This window comes from Pseudophryne corroboree, unplaced genomic scaffold (genome assembly GCF_028390025.1).
Source record: "Pseudophryne corroboree isolate aPseCor3 unplaced genomic scaffold, aPseCor3.hap2 scaffold_360, whole genome shotgun sequence".
Taxonomy (NCBI): domain Eukaryota; kingdom Metazoa; phylum Chordata; class Amphibia; order Anura; family Myobatrachidae; genus Pseudophryne; species Pseudophryne corroboree.
In genome coordinates, this window is record NW_026970015.1 from 419,125 (window position 1) to 433,707 (window position 14,583).

General features: G+C 44.7%; 8 non-coding genes across 8 annotated transcripts; all 8 read right to left on the reverse strand.

Annotated features, from left to right (window-relative positions):
• Positions 1-1,283: 1,283 nt before the first annotated feature.
• LOC135020893 (U1 spliceosomal RNA) lies at positions 1,284-1,442 on the reverse strand. Its single transcript, XR_010218239.1, has one exon. It is a non-coding gene; the product is annotated as a U1 spliceosomal RNA (small nuclear RNA).
• Positions 1,443-1,594: 152 nt separating this feature from the next.
• LOC135020924 (U1 spliceosomal RNA) lies at positions 1,595-1,758 on the reverse strand. The gene has a single exon (XR_010218267.1). It is a non-coding gene; the product is annotated as a U1 spliceosomal RNA (small nuclear RNA).
• A 670-nt stretch (positions 1,759-2,428) lies between these two features.
• On the reverse strand, positions 2,429-2,591 carry LOC135020897 (U1 spliceosomal RNA). The gene has a single exon (XR_010218243.1). It is a non-coding gene; the product is annotated as a U1 spliceosomal RNA (small nuclear RNA).
• A 152-nt stretch (positions 2,592-2,743) lies between these two features.
• LOC135020933 (U1 spliceosomal RNA) lies at positions 2,744-2,907 on the reverse strand. The gene has a single exon (XR_010218276.1). It is a non-coding gene; the product is annotated as a U1 spliceosomal RNA (small nuclear RNA).
• Positions 2,908-3,578: 671 nt separating this feature from the next.
• Positions 3,579-3,741, reverse strand: LOC135020895 (U1 spliceosomal RNA). Its single transcript, XR_010218241.1, has one exon. It is a non-coding gene; the product is annotated as a U1 spliceosomal RNA (small nuclear RNA).
• Positions 3,742-3,893: 152 nt separating this feature from the next.
• Positions 3,894-4,057, reverse strand: LOC135020920 (U1 spliceosomal RNA). Its single transcript, XR_010218263.1, has one exon. It is a non-coding gene; the product is annotated as a U1 spliceosomal RNA (small nuclear RNA).
• A 673-nt stretch (positions 4,058-4,730) lies between these two features.
• Positions 4,731-4,893, reverse strand: LOC135020885 (U1 spliceosomal RNA). The gene has a single exon (XR_010218232.1). It is a non-coding gene; the product is annotated as a U1 spliceosomal RNA (small nuclear RNA).
• A 152-nt stretch (positions 4,894-5,045) lies between these two features.
• On the reverse strand, positions 5,046-5,209 carry LOC135020927 (U1 spliceosomal RNA). Its single transcript, XR_010218270.1, has one exon. It is a non-coding gene; the product is annotated as a U1 spliceosomal RNA (small nuclear RNA).
• Positions 5,210-14,583: the final 9,374 nt, after the last annotated feature.

Here is a 14,583-nt window from a genome sequence, read left to right on the forward strand (position 1 = left end):
ATCATTGAAATTCAAGCTGGAAAGATGATTTTAATATATCACTTGTACATTTTGTATTGCTCTTCTGGTGACAATGTAGTTTGTTTTTGTCAATTACCATTTTAATAATAGGGTAAAGAAAATTAAGTGGATTTTTGAAAGAAAACAATACTGTCAATATACTATTAAAACAAATTAAAATGGTAAAAGTTATTGTACTTTAAGTAAAAATAAAAGAGCCAAAATATCAATCCCAGTTTTGGATTACTTTAATTAACAAAAAAAAATGCATATAGCAGAGGATAGTTTCAATCTGCCTACCTCTGGGTTATGGGCCCAGCATGCTTCCATTGCTGTACTCTGCTGCACATGTAAGTGCAAGAGATCCTGAAGCACTCACTCATCATGGGAAAGTACCAATGTGTTTCTTCGTTGGTTGATAGAAGAAACATCTTACAAAAACTCTCCAGATTATTGACTTTTTTAAGTTTTTCTAGGAAACGTTTTAGATGAATGCTTATTAGCATTTGTCAGTTAGTACTTTTGCAAAGTGTCTCTGTGGCGCAATCAGTTAGTGTGTACGGCTGTTAACCAAAAGGTTGGTGGTTCAATCCCACCCAGGGACGTAATTGACCTTGTGATCAGATTTTGGTGATATTTAAGTAGACAAGTCAAAATTTCAAACCCCATCTTATTGTGTAGGGTACCTGGCCTTCTCTGATGTAATCAGAGTTAGATTTGATTCATTGATTTTATAAAAACAGCTAGGAAGCACAATTTAGCAGTGGTTTGCAGAGAAAAAAAATATGCTGGCAGAAAAATCCAATTGAGTGATTAAACAGCTCTTCATTTTCTGGCTTTATTTTTATGCTAACAAATTTGTTCTCTGAAAAGTGTCCACAAAGCCAAGTCTCTGATTAACACCTTTGTAAGGATGGTTTTTCACCTATTACTAAATTAAACTTGCTTCATTGGAAAGGCAGCAAGATGCATCCTCATTTCAATGTCTACTGAAATAATACAAGTTGACACCAGGAAACATTAACGCCACTGCATCCTTGCTGTTTTCTCATGTGGAAGTCTGTTTAATGCGAAAACAAGGTGATATCTAATTATCACACAGGTAAGGAATTAAGAAAATCTTTATTTAAGGGTGAAGATGTTTCTCACAAAATCGTTGCCCTAATGCATCATTGAAATTCAAGCTGGAAAGATGATTTTAATATATCACTTGTACATTTTGTATTGCTCTTCTGGTGACAATGTAGTTTGTTTTTGTCAATTACCATTTTAATAATAGGGTAAAGAAAATTAAGTGGATTTTTGAAAGAAAACAAATTATGCAGTCAAGTTTCCCACATTTGGGGAAATCGCAGGAGCAGCACACCCAGAGTGCAATGGGTGAGCCTTGCCCTGGGAGAAGCACCTTCATGATCATAGTATCTCACCTGGCAGGTAAGTAGGAGTTGGGCTTGAGCTGGGGAGGGTCGATGCTCGGGCACCCCCCTGTCAAGTGAAGGAGATCCAACTGAGGCAGCACAAGGGAACTCTCGAAAGAAGAACAAGGCTAGAGGAAGATCTGAGACAAATAAATCTGACTTTTACCAGAGCTGACCAGAGGAAAGCACAAACACAGTCCCCCACTACCACAAATAATGCAGTCGAGTTTCCCACATTTGGGGAAATCATAGGAGTCAGCATACCCAGAATGCAATGAATGAACCTCACCCTGGGAGAACAATCTTCATGACCATGGTATCTCCTATGCAAAATAAGTATGATTTGGGATAGAGCTGGGGAGGGCCGCTGCTCAGGCACATCTCTGTCAAGTAAAGGAGATTCAACTGAGGCAGCACAAGGGAACTCTCATCTGGGGACAACAACTGCTGGGAGAACACATATTTTCAGATGAACATGGGAGGGCAGAAGGCTGCCTAATACTGAAGCACCCCCAAACAACAAACCAAATGCAACAACTAGTACAAGCATTCCTGGGGGAAGGCCTACAGCAGATGGATTTGCATATGGTGATGTCATCCAAGCAGTGGGTCAAAGTTGGCTTCAACCCTCGTCTGCATATGAAAAGAAAAAAGGGATGTGCAGGGCATGGCGTCCTTTTGTGGCGCTTGGATGACCCCTAATTCACATTAAACATCTCCACCCTCCTTCGGTGTGGGTCTCATGTTGGCTATGCCCCAGCCCCTGAAGCATTCAAGATGATTTCTTGCAGCAGCTGGGCACTGTAACAGCTCCAGAGCTGTTCTGTAAGGCATGTAAAAGGGTGTGGGCCCTGCAGCACTACCTGTAGTATGCATTGTGCGTTGGAAGGCACAAGTAAGCAGACGGGAGATGTCAGGATAGTGCGCAAGGGCATAGAAGGGAGCGGCTCAAGAAAAGAGAAGTGGAAACAGACAGCAAACTAGGCTGGAGAGAGACCTGAGACAAAGAGATCTGAATTATACGAGAGCCGACCAGGGGAAACACAAATTATGCAGTCAAGTTTCCCACATTTGGGGAAATCACAGGGGCAGCACACCCAGAGTGCAATGGGTGAGCCTTGCCCTGGGAGAAGCACCTACATGATCATAGTATCTCACCTGGCAGGTAAGTAGGAGTTGGGCTAGAGCTGCGAAGGGTCGCTGCTCGGGTACCCCCCTGTCAAGTGAAGGAGATCCAACTGAGGCAGCACAAGGGAACTCTCGAAAGAGGAACAAGGCTAGAGGAAGATCTGAGACAAAGAAATCTGATTTTTACCAGAGTTGACCAGAAGAAAGCACAAACACAGTCCCCCACTACCACAAATAATGCAGTTGAGTTTCCCACATTTGGTGAAATCACAGGGGTCAGCATACCCAGAATGCAATGAATGAACCTCACCCTGGGAGAACAATCTTCATGACCATGGTATCTCCTATGCAAAATAAGTATGATTTGGGATAGGGCTGGGGAGGGCCGCTGCTCAGGCACATCTCTGTCAAGTAAAGGAGATTCAACTGAGGCAGCACAAGGGAACTCTCATCTGGGGACAACAACTGCAGGGAGAACACATATTTTCAGATGAACATGGGAGGGCAGAAGGCTGCCTAATACTGAAGCACCCCCAAACAACAAACCAAATGCAACAACTAGTGCAAGCATTCCTGGGGGAAGGCCTGCAGCAGATGGATTTGCATATGGTGATGTCATCCAAGCAGTGGGTCAAAGTTGGCTTCAACCCTCGTCTGCATATGAAAAGAAAAAAGGGATGTGCAGGGCATGGCGTCCTTTTGTGGCGCTTGGATGACCCCTAATTCGCATTAAACATCTCCACCATCCTTCGGTGTGGGGCTCATGTTGGCTATGCCCCAGCCCCTGAAGCATTCAAGATGATTTCTTGCAGCAGCTGGGCACTGTAACAGCTCCAGAGCTGCTCTGTAAAGCATGTAAAAGGGTGTGGGCCCTGCAGCACTACCTGTAGTATGCATTGTGCGTTGGAAGGCACAAAGTAAGCAGACGGGAGAGGTCAGGATAGTGCGCAAGGGCATAGAAGGGAGCGGCTCAAGAAAAGAGAAGTGGAAACAGACAGCAAACTAGGCTGGAGAAAGACCTGAGACAAAGAGATCTGAATTATATGAGAGCCGACCAGAGGAAACACAAATTATGCAGTCAAGTGTCCCACATTTGGGGAAATCGCAGGAGCAGCACACCCAAAGTGCAATGGGTGAGCCTTGCCCTGGGAGAAGCACCTTCCTGATCATAGTATCTCACCTGGCAGGTAAATAGGAGTTGGGCTAGAGCTGGGGAGGGTCGCTGCTCGTGCACCCCCCTGTCAAGTGAAGGAGATCCAACTGAGGCAGCACAAGGGAACTCTCGAAAGAAGAACAAGGCTAGAGGAAGATCTGAGACAAAGAAATCTGACTTTTACCAGAGTTGACCAGAAGAAAGCACAAACACAGTCCCCCACTACCACAAATAATGCAGTCGAGTTTCCCACATTTGGGGAAATCACAGGGGTCAGCATACCCAGAATGCAATGAATGAACCTCACCCTGGGAGAACAATCTTCATGACCATGGTATCTCCTATGCAAAATAAGTATGATTTGGGATAGGGCTGGGGAGGGCCGCTGCTCAGGCACATCTCTGTCAAGTAAAGGAGATTCAACTGAGGCAGCACAAGGGAACTCTCATCTGGGGACAACAACTGCAGGGAGAACACATATTTTCAGATGAACATGGGAGGGCAGAAGGCTGCCTAATACTGAAGCACCCCCAAACAACAAACCAAATGCAACAACTAGTGCAAGCATTCCTGGGGGAAGGCCTGCAGCAGATTGATTTGCATATGGTAATGCCATCCAAGCAGTGGGTCAAAGTTGGCTTCAACCCTCGTCTGCATATCAAAAAAGAGAAAAGGGGCGTGCAGGGCATGGCGGCCTTTTGCGGCGCTTGGATGACCCCTAGTTCGCATTAAACACCTCCACCCTCCTTCGGTGTGGGGCTCATGTTGGCTATGCCCCAGCCCCTGAAGCATTCAAGCTGATTTCTTACAGCAGCTGGGCACTGTAACAGCTCCAGAGCTGCTCTGTAAGGCAAGTAAAAGGGTGTGGGCCCTGCAGCACTACCTGTAGTTTGCATTGTGCATTGGAAGGCACAAAGTAAGCAGACGGGAGAAGTCAGGATAGTGCGCAAGGGCATAGAAGGGAGCGGCTCAAGAAAAGAGAAGTGGAAACAGACAGCAAACTAGGCTGGAGAGAGACCTGAGACAAAGAGATCTGAATTATACGAGAGCCGACCAGGGGAAACACAAATTATGCAGTCAAGTGTCCCACATTTGGGGAAATTGCAGGAGCAGCACACCCAGAGTGCAATGGGTGAGCCTTGCCCTGGGAGAAGCACCTTCATGATCATAGTATCTCACCTGGCAGGTAAGTAGGAGTTGGGCTAGAGCTGGGGAGGGTCGCTGCTCGGGCACCCCCCTGTCAAGTGAAGGAGATCCAACTGAGGCAGCACAAGGGAACTCTTGAAAGAGGAACAAGGCTAGAGGAAGATCTGAGACAAATAAATCTGACTTTTACCAGAGCTGACCAGAGGAAAGCACAAACATAGTCCCCCTCTACCACAAATAATGCAGTCGAGTTTCCCACATTTGGGGAAATCACAGGGGTCAGCATACCCAGAATGCAATGAATGAACCTCACCCTGGGAGAACAATCTTCATGACCATGGTATCTCCTATGCAAAATAAGTATGATTTGGGATAGGGCTGGGGAGGGCCGCTGCTCAGGCACATCTCTGTCAAGTAAAGGAGATTCAACTGAGGCAGCACAAGGGAACTCTCATCTGGGGACAACAACTGCAGGGAGAACACATATTTTCAGATGAACATGGGAGGGCAGAAGGCTGCCTAATACTGAAGCACCCCCAAACAACAAACCAAATGCAACAACTAGTACAAGCATTCCTGGGGGAAGGCCTGCAGCAGATGGATTTGCATATGGTGATGTCATCCAAGCAGTGGGTCAAAGTTGGCTTCAACCCTCATCTGCATATGAAAAGAGAAAAGGGGCGTGCAGGGCATGGCGGCCTTTTGCGGCGCTTGGATGACCCCTAGTTCGCATTAAACACCTGCACCCTCATTCGGTGTGGGGCTCATGTTGGCTATGCCCCAGCCCCTGAAGCATTCAAGCTGATTTCTTGCAGCAGCTGGGCACTGTAACAGCTCCAGAGCTGCTCTGTAAGGCAAATAAAAGGGTGTGGGCCCTGCAGCACTACCTGTAGTTCGCATTGTGCGTTGGAAGGCACAAAGTAAGCAGACGGGAGAAGTCAGGATAGTGCGCAAGGGCATAGAAGGGAGCGGCTCAAGAAAAGAGAAGTGGAAACAGACAGCAAACTAGGCTGGAGAGAGACCTGAGACAAAGAGATCTGAATTATATGAGAGCCGACCAGGGGAAACACAAATTATGCAGTCAAGTATTGGAAAATTCAGGGCTATGTCGTGTAGATGATGGCCTAACAGGAGGCTTTAAAATTTTCTTTCTAGTGTCCTTCGTTTGGGAGAAAAATGCAAAGGTACAAGACAGCTTTTCCTTGCCAATATCTCTCTTTTGCAAAGAGCTGCGCATTGGAAAATTCAGGGCTATGTCGTGTAGATGATGGCCTAACAGGAGGCTTTAAAATTTTCTTTCTAGTGTCCTTCGTTTGGGAGAAAAATGCAAAGGTACAAGACAGCTTTTCCTTGCCAATATCTCTCTTTTGCAAAGAGCTACGCATTGGAAAATTCAGGGCTATGTCGTGTAGATGATGGCCTAACAGGAGGCTTTAAAATTTTCTTTCTAGTGACCTTCGTTTGGGAGAAAAATGCAAAGGTACAAGACAGCTTTTCCTTGCCAATATCTCTCTTTTGCAAAGAGCTGCGCATTGGAAAATTCAGGGCTATGTCGTGTAGATGATGGCCTAACAGGAGGCTTTAAAATGTTCTTTCTAGTGTCCTTCGTTTGGGAGAAAAATGCAATGGTACAAGACAGCTTTTCCTTGCCAATATCTCTCTTTTGCAAAGAGCTGCGCATTGGAAAATTCAGGGCTATGTCGTGTAGATGATGGCCTAACAGGAGGCTTTAAAATTTTCTTTCTAGTGTCCTTCGTTTGGGAGAAAAATGCAAAGGTACAAGACAGCTTTTCCTTGCCAATATCTCTCTTTTGCAAAGAGCTACGCATTGGAAAATTCAGGGCTATGTCGTGTAGATGATGGCCTAACAGGAGGCTTTAAAATTTTCTTTCTAGTGACCTTCGTTTGGGAGAAAAATGCAAAGGTACAAGACAGCTTTTCCTTGCCAATATCTCTCTTTTGCAAAGAGCTGCGCATTGGAAAATTCAGGGCTATGTCGTGTAGATGATGGCCTAACAGGAGGCTTTAAAATTTTCTTTCTAGTGTCCTTCGTTTCGGAGAAAAATGCAAAGGTACAAGACAGCTTTTCCTTGCCAATATCTCTCTTTTGCAAAGAGCTACGCATTGGAAAATTTAGGGCTATGTCGTGTAGATGATGGCCTAACAGGAGGCTTTAAAATTTTCTTTCTAGTGTCCTTCGTTTGGGAGAAAAATGCAATGGTACAAGACAGCTTTTCCTTGCCAATATCTCTCTTTTGCAAAGAGCTGCGCATTGGAAAATTCAGGGCTATGTCGTGTAGATGATGGCCTAACAGGAGGCTTTAAAATTCTCTTTCTAGTGTCCTTCGTTTGGGAGAAAAATGCAAAGGTACAAGACAGCTTTTCCTTGCCAATATCTCTCTTTTGCAAAGAGCTACGCATTGGAAAATTCAGGGCTATGTCGTGTAGATGATGGCCTAACAGGAGGCTTTAAAATTTTCTTTCTAGTGTCCTTCGTTTGGGAGAAAAATGCAAAGGTACAAGACAGCTTTTCCTTGCCAATACTGAAGACATTTTCCCCACAAGGCCCTTTGGAGAGACAGAGAGAGAGTATGCCAGCACATACCCCAGCGCTATATAACCCAGGAATAGCACAGTAACTTAATGTTTGAACAATCGGTGAGGGGGAACATCTTGAAACCCCAGTTTGTACCCTTGGGACACTATTTGTAAAACACACGAGTCCATGTCCGAATGAATCCAGAACTGACTGAAGAGTTTTAGACGTGCCCCCACTGGTGCGGGCTCCTGCAAGAGAGCCCCAGCGTCATGCAGTGGATTTGGCAGAAGCAGAGGATGATCTCTGCTCCTGCGATCTTGAAGAGGATGCAGACCTCTTCTCTCTTCTCCTTCCTCTACCTGCAAAGAAAGGGGAATCTTAACTTCTTGCATATCTATTGGGCCGAAATGACTGCATCAGAGAATGATGCGTCTTCATCCGTTGGGAGGGAACATAGGGCAAGAAGGTTGACTTACCTGCGGGAGCTGCCGAGATCAAATTAACTAGGCAGTCACCAAACAAGGCTTCACCTTCATAGGGAAGAGACTCCCTTTCTTCTTGGAGTCAGCATCAGCATTCTCTTGGTGAATCCACAATGCCCTCCTATTCGACACTGCCATGAAATTGGCCCGTGAACTCAAGAGTCCTATATCCCTTGCAGTCTCACGTAAGTATGCTGCAGTGTCCTTGATATGATACAACGTAAGGAGTATCCCATCTCTCCAGGGTATCTATATCGGATGACAAGGTATTCGACCAATTCTTGAATACTACTACTCACCCATGCACATGTAATGGCAGGTCTAAGTAATGTACCCGTGGTTACATAACTAGAAATAATGTAGCTTCCTGCATACGATCCGCTGGATTTGTGACAGGGCCCCGTGCAGAACAGGGGGTGACTCCCACTTTATTCTGTCCGCGGCGGGAAATGAATAAACAACCAGAATCCTTTTGGGGATTTGAAACCATCTTGTCGAGCTGGCCCAGACTTTCTCAAACAGAGATGGAGGAACGTTACATCAGCTTTCATTATATATCTATATATACATACATATAGACCCCTTTGTCAGGAACAGCAGGGTCTTCAGTGATTTTAATATGTCCTTAATATCCACAATCATGTACTGAATGCTCCTTGCCAATATTGGATCTAATCAGGAAACATTATGGTCGACATAAGTATCAGTATCCGTGTCAGTATCAGTGTGTAGTAACTGGGCAAAATAACATTTTTGCGACCCAGCGGGGCCTGAGGGAAAAGAAACATAGCCATGAATATCACATCTATTCTCTACGTCTGTGTCTGGGACACAGATTTATCCAACCTTACTCTGATATTACTGAAACATTTACCCAGTCAGTTATTGGTGGTGCCAACAGGGCCACCATCATATGTCTGCATTCCTAATATAGTTTCCTCTTGGGAAAAACATTCAGCCACCGACATGTTGACACACATATACCAAGTACCCACAGACACACCGGCTTATGGGGGACAGACCGTCAGTAAATCTGTCAGAGGGACACAGAGGATTTTTCAGCTCACAATCCAGCGCCAAAAGTACACAGTCTGGGAAATAATAAACTCTATAGTGATAGACTTGTAATGCTCTAAAGATGTTCTGGTGAGGTGAGGAAGAAGCCCCGCCGCTGTAATGGCGCGTATCTGTCCCGCTCAGAAATAATTAATTACGCTATTGGGGTAAGGACAGTGCCCAGGCACTAATGTCCACTTTTTCCAGCCTTTTGTGAGGAATTTATGCTGCCCAGGGTGCCCCCCCCCCCGTGCCCTGCACCCTGCAGTGCCTGTGTTTGTGTGTGAGCATGGCGCGCAGCGTTCCGCTCGCTGCTCGGTACCTCAGAATGCCGTCACTGAAGAAGAAGTCTTCTGTTCTTCTGCTACTCACCTGTCTTCTGGCTCTGTAAGGGGGTGACGGCAGGCTGCGGGAGTGTGCATCTAGGCGTACCCAGCGATCAGCACCCTCAGGAGCTAATGGTGTCCTGTCAGCCTGAAGCAGAGCCATTGAACTCACTAGAAGTTGGTCATACTTCTCTCCCCTAAGTCCAACGAAGCAGGGAGACTGTTGCCAGCAGCCTCCCTGAAAATAAAAAAAACTAACTAGTCTTTTCAGAGAAACTCAGTAGAGCTCCTCTGTAGTGCATCCAGTATCACTGCGCACAATACTAAAACTGGAGTCTGGAGGAGGGGCATAGAGGGAGGAGACAGTTCACACCCTTTGAAAGTCTTAAAGTGCCCATGTCTCCTGCGGATCCCGTCTATACCCCATGGTTCTTAATGTGACCCCAGCATCCTCTAGGACGTATGAGAAAACAAATAACGCACACACGAGGAGGAGAGAACTAAGGAAGTTATAAGGAGAAGAGGGGAGGGAGGGGGGGTTGAAAGGTAAGGTAGTAAAGGCATATTGGATAAACTACAACCTTATACATCAGGCATGTCCAAACTGCGGCCCTCCAGCTGTTGTGAAACTACATATCCCAGCATGCCCAGACACAGTTTTGCTGTCAGGGAATGCTAAAGCTGCGTCAGGGCATGCTGGGATGAGTAGTTTCTCAACAGCTGGAGGGCCGCAGTTTGGACATGCCTGTTATACATATTCGTTAATGTACCAGTAGTTAGAAGTAGAAGAGCTCTAACAGAAACCACAAAGCTTATCTAAAGCCACACCACACTGGATATGCCCAATCTCATTTGATTTTTGAAGCAAAGCAGTATTGGACTTTGTTAATACATGGATGGGAGACTGCTTGGTAGTATCAGATTCTTTAGGTGTTTTTAAACTACCAACACCATTTTCTTGGTACATTTAATTTTTACATGTATTCTTTTATGTACCAGAAGTTAGAAGTAGAAGAGCTGTAACAGAAACCACCAGCTCATCTACAGCCACAGCACACTGGATTTGCCCAATCTCTCCTGATCATGGAAGCTGAGCAGTGTTGGTCCTGGTTTTAGTACTTGGATGGGAGACCACAAGGAAATACCAGGAGCTGTGTGTATTTTTACAATACTAACACCGTTCTCTTGATACATTCCATTTTGAAACATTGGGGCAGATCTATTAAGCCTGGTGAACTGATAAAGTGCAAGGTGATAAAGTACCAGCCAGTCAGCTCCTAACTGTCATTTTTCAAACCCAGCCTGTGACATGGCAATTAGGAGCTGATTGGCTGGTACTTTATCACCATGCAAATTATCATTTCACCAGGTTTAATAAATCGGCTGCTTACTCATTTATGTACGAGTAGTTAGAAGTAGAAGAACTCTAACAGAAACCACTAAGCTCATCTACAGCCACACCACACTGTATATGCCCAATATCACCTGATTTTAGGCCTGGTTTGTTTCTTTCTAGTGACCTTCGTTTGGGAGAAAAATGCAAAGGTACAAGACAGCTTTTCCTTGCCAATATCTCTCTTTTGCAAAGAGCTGCGCATTGGAAAATTCAGGGCTATGTCGTGTAGATGATGGCCTAACAGGAGGCTTTAAAATTTTCTTTCTAGTGTCCTTCGTTTGGGAGAAAAATGCAAAGGTACAAGACAGCTTTTCCTTGCCAATATCTCTCTTTTGCAAAGAGCTGCGCATTGGAAAATTCAGGGCTATGTCGTGTAGATGATGGCCTAACAGGAGGCTTTAAAATTATCTTTCTAGTGTCCTTCGTTTGGGAGAAAAATGCAAAGGTACAAGACAGCTTTTCCTTGCCAATATCTCTCTTTTGCAAAGAGCTGCGCATTGGAAAATTCAGGGCTATGTCGTGTAGATGATGGCCTAACAGGAGGCTTTAAAATTTTAATTCTAGTGTCCTTCGTTTGGGAGAAAAATGCAAAGGTACAAGACAGCTTTTCCTTGCCAATATCTCTCTTTTGCAAAGAGCTGCGCATTGGAAAATTCAGGGCTATGTCGTGTAGATGATGTTCTAACAGGAGGCTTTAAAATTTGAATTCTAGTGTCCTTCGTTTGGGAGAAAAATGCAAAGGTACAAGACAGCTTTTCCTTGCCAATATCTCTTTTGCAAAGAGCTGCGCATTGGAAAATTCAGGGCTATGTCGTGTAGATGATGGCCTAACAGGAGGCTTTAAAATTTTCTTTCTAGTGTCCTTCGTTTGGGAGAAAAATGCAAAGGTACAAGACAGCTTTTCCTTGCCAATATCTCTCTTTTGCAAAGAGCTGCGCATTGGAAAATTCAGGGCTATGTCGTGTAGATGATGGCCTAACAGGAGGCTTTAAAATTATCTTTCTAGTGTCCTTCGTTTGGGAGAAAAATGCAAAGGTACAAGACAGCTTTTCCTTGCCAATATCTCTCTTTTGCAAAGAGCTGCGCATTGGAAAATTCAGGGCTATGTCGTGTAGATGATGGCCTAACAGGAGGCTTTAAAATTTTAATTCTAGTGTCCTTCGTTTGGGAGAAAAATGCAAAGGTACAAGACAGCTTTTCCTTGCCAATATCTCTCTTTTGCAAAGAGCTGCGCATTGGAAAATTCAGGGCTATGTCGTGTAGATGATGGCCTAACAGGAGGCTTTAAAATTTTAATTCTAGTGTCCTTCGTTTGGGAGAAAAATGCAAAGGTACAAGACAGCTTTTCCTTGCCAATATCTCTCTTTTGCAAAGAGCTGCGCATTGGAAAATTCAGGGCTATGTCGTGTAGATGATGGCCTAACAGGAGGCTTTAAAATTTTAATTCTAGTGTCCTTCGTTTGGGAGAAAAATGCAAAGGTACAAGACAGCTTTTCCTTGCCAATATCTCTCTATTGCAAAGAGCTACGCATTGGAAAATTCAGGGCTATGCCTTGTAGATAAAGCACTAACAGGAGGCTTTAAAATTTTAATTCTAGTGTCCTTCGTTTGGGAGAAAAATGCAAAGGTACAAGACAGCTTTTCCTTGCCAATATCTCTCTTTTGCAAAGAGCTGCGCATTGGAAAATTCAGGGCTATGTCGTGTAGATGATGGCCTAACAGGAGGCTTTAAAATTTTCTTTCTAGTGTCCTTCGTTTGGAAGAAAAATGCAAAGGTACAAGACAGCTTTTCCTTGCCAATATCTCTCTTTTGCAAAGAGCTGCGCATTGGAAAATTCAGGGCTATGTCGTGTAGATGATGGCCTAACAGGAGGCTTTAAAATTTTAATTCTAGTGTCCTTCGTTTGGGAGAAAAATGCAAAGGTACAAGACAGCTTTTCCTTGCCAATATCTCTCTTTTGCAAAGAGCTGCGCATTGGAAAATTCAGGGCTATGTCGTGTAGATGATGGCCTAACAGGAGGCTTTAAAATTTTCTTTCTAGTGACCTTCGTTTGGGAGAAAAATGCAAAGGTACAAGACAGCTTTTCCTTGCCAATATCTCTCTTTTGCAAAGAGCTGCGCATTGGAAAATTCAGGGCTATGTCGTGTAGATGATGGCCTAACAGGAGGCTTTAAAATTTTCTTTCTAGTGTCCTTCGTTTGGGAGAAAAATGCAAAGGTACAAGACAGCTTTTCCTTGCCAATATCTCTCTTTTGCAAAGAGCTGCGCATTGGAAAATTCAGGGCTATGTCGTGTAGATGATGGCCTAACAGGAGGCTTTAAAATTATCTTTCTAGTGTCCTTCGTTTGGGAGAAAAATGCAAAGGTACAAGACAGCTTTTCCTTGCCAATATCTCTCTTTTGCAAAGAGCTGCGCATTGGAAAATTCAGGGCTATGTCGTGTAGATGATGGCCTAACAGGAGGCTTTAAAATTTTAATTCTAGTGTCCTTCGTTTGGGAGAAAAATGCAAAGGTACAAGACAGCTTTTCCTTGCCAATATCTCTCTTTTGCAAAGAGCTGCGCATTGGAAAATTCAGGGCTATGTCGTGTAGATGATGGCCTCCTGTTAGGCCATCATCTACACGACATAGCCCTGAATTTTCCAATGCGCAGCTCTTTGCAAAAGAGAGATATTGGCAAGGAAAAGCTGTCTTGTACCTTTGCATTTTTCTCCCAAACGAAGGACACTAGAAAGATAATTTTAAAGCCTCCTGTTAGGCCATCATCTACACGACATAGCTCTGAATTTTCCAATGCGCAGCTCTTTGCAAAAGAGAGATATTGGCAAGGAAAAGCTGTCTTGTACCTTTGCATTTTTCTCCCAAACGAAGGACACTAGAATTAAAATTTTAAAGCCTCCTGTTAGGCAATCATCTACACGACATAGCCCGGAATTTTCCAATGCGCAGCTCTTTGCAAAAGAGAGATATTGGCAAGGAAAACCTGTCTTGTACCTTTGCATTTTTCTCCCAAACGAAGGACACTAGAAAGAAAATTTTAAAGCCTCCTGTTAGGCCATCATATACACGACATAGCCCTGAATTTTCCAATGCGCAGCTCTTTGCAAAAGAGAGATATTGGCAAGGAAAAGCTGTCTTGTACCATTGCATTTTTCACCCAAACGAAGGACACTAGAAAGAAAATTTTAAAGCCTCCTGTTAGACCATCATCTACACGGCATAGCTATGAATTTTCCAATGCGCAGCTCTTTGCAAAAGAGAGATATTGGCAAGGAAAAGCTGTCTTGTACCATTGCATTTTTCTCCCAAACGAAGGACACTTGTTTTCCCCCTGTGTGACTGCTCCCCAGCCTCGGAGGGTTGCATCTGTGGTCCCTAGGATCCAGTCCTGGATCCCGAACCATCGCCCCTCTAGGAGGTGAGAACTGTGCAGCCACCAATGGAGTGAGATTCTGGTCTTGGAAGACAGGATTATCCTCCGGTGCATGTGTAGGTGGGATCCGGACCAATTGTCCAACAGGTCCCACTGGAACACTCTGGCATGGAACCTGCCAAACTGAATGGTCTCGTAGGCCACAACCATCTTCCCCAGCAACTGAATGCATTGATGGATTAACACTCTTGCTGGTTTCAGAATTTGTTTGACCAGACTCTGGATCTCCATAGCCTTTCCAGTGGAAGAAAACCTCTTCTGTGTCCAGTATGTGTTATGATTCCAGCACTCTGGTCAGAGAAGATCTTATGGCAAGGACCGGAGCACTGGAACGGAATGCTGGGGAAGGGAGCAGGACAGGAAAATAGCCCTTGGCGCCCTAACTCTGTTGTCTCACCCGTGTTGTCAGAAATCCCCTGCAAGACTATGGTTTCTTGAGCCCTTGGCAACCGCGTTTGAAGGGCGGATTATGTCTGCCCAACTTCGATGCCCCCCGGTCTTAA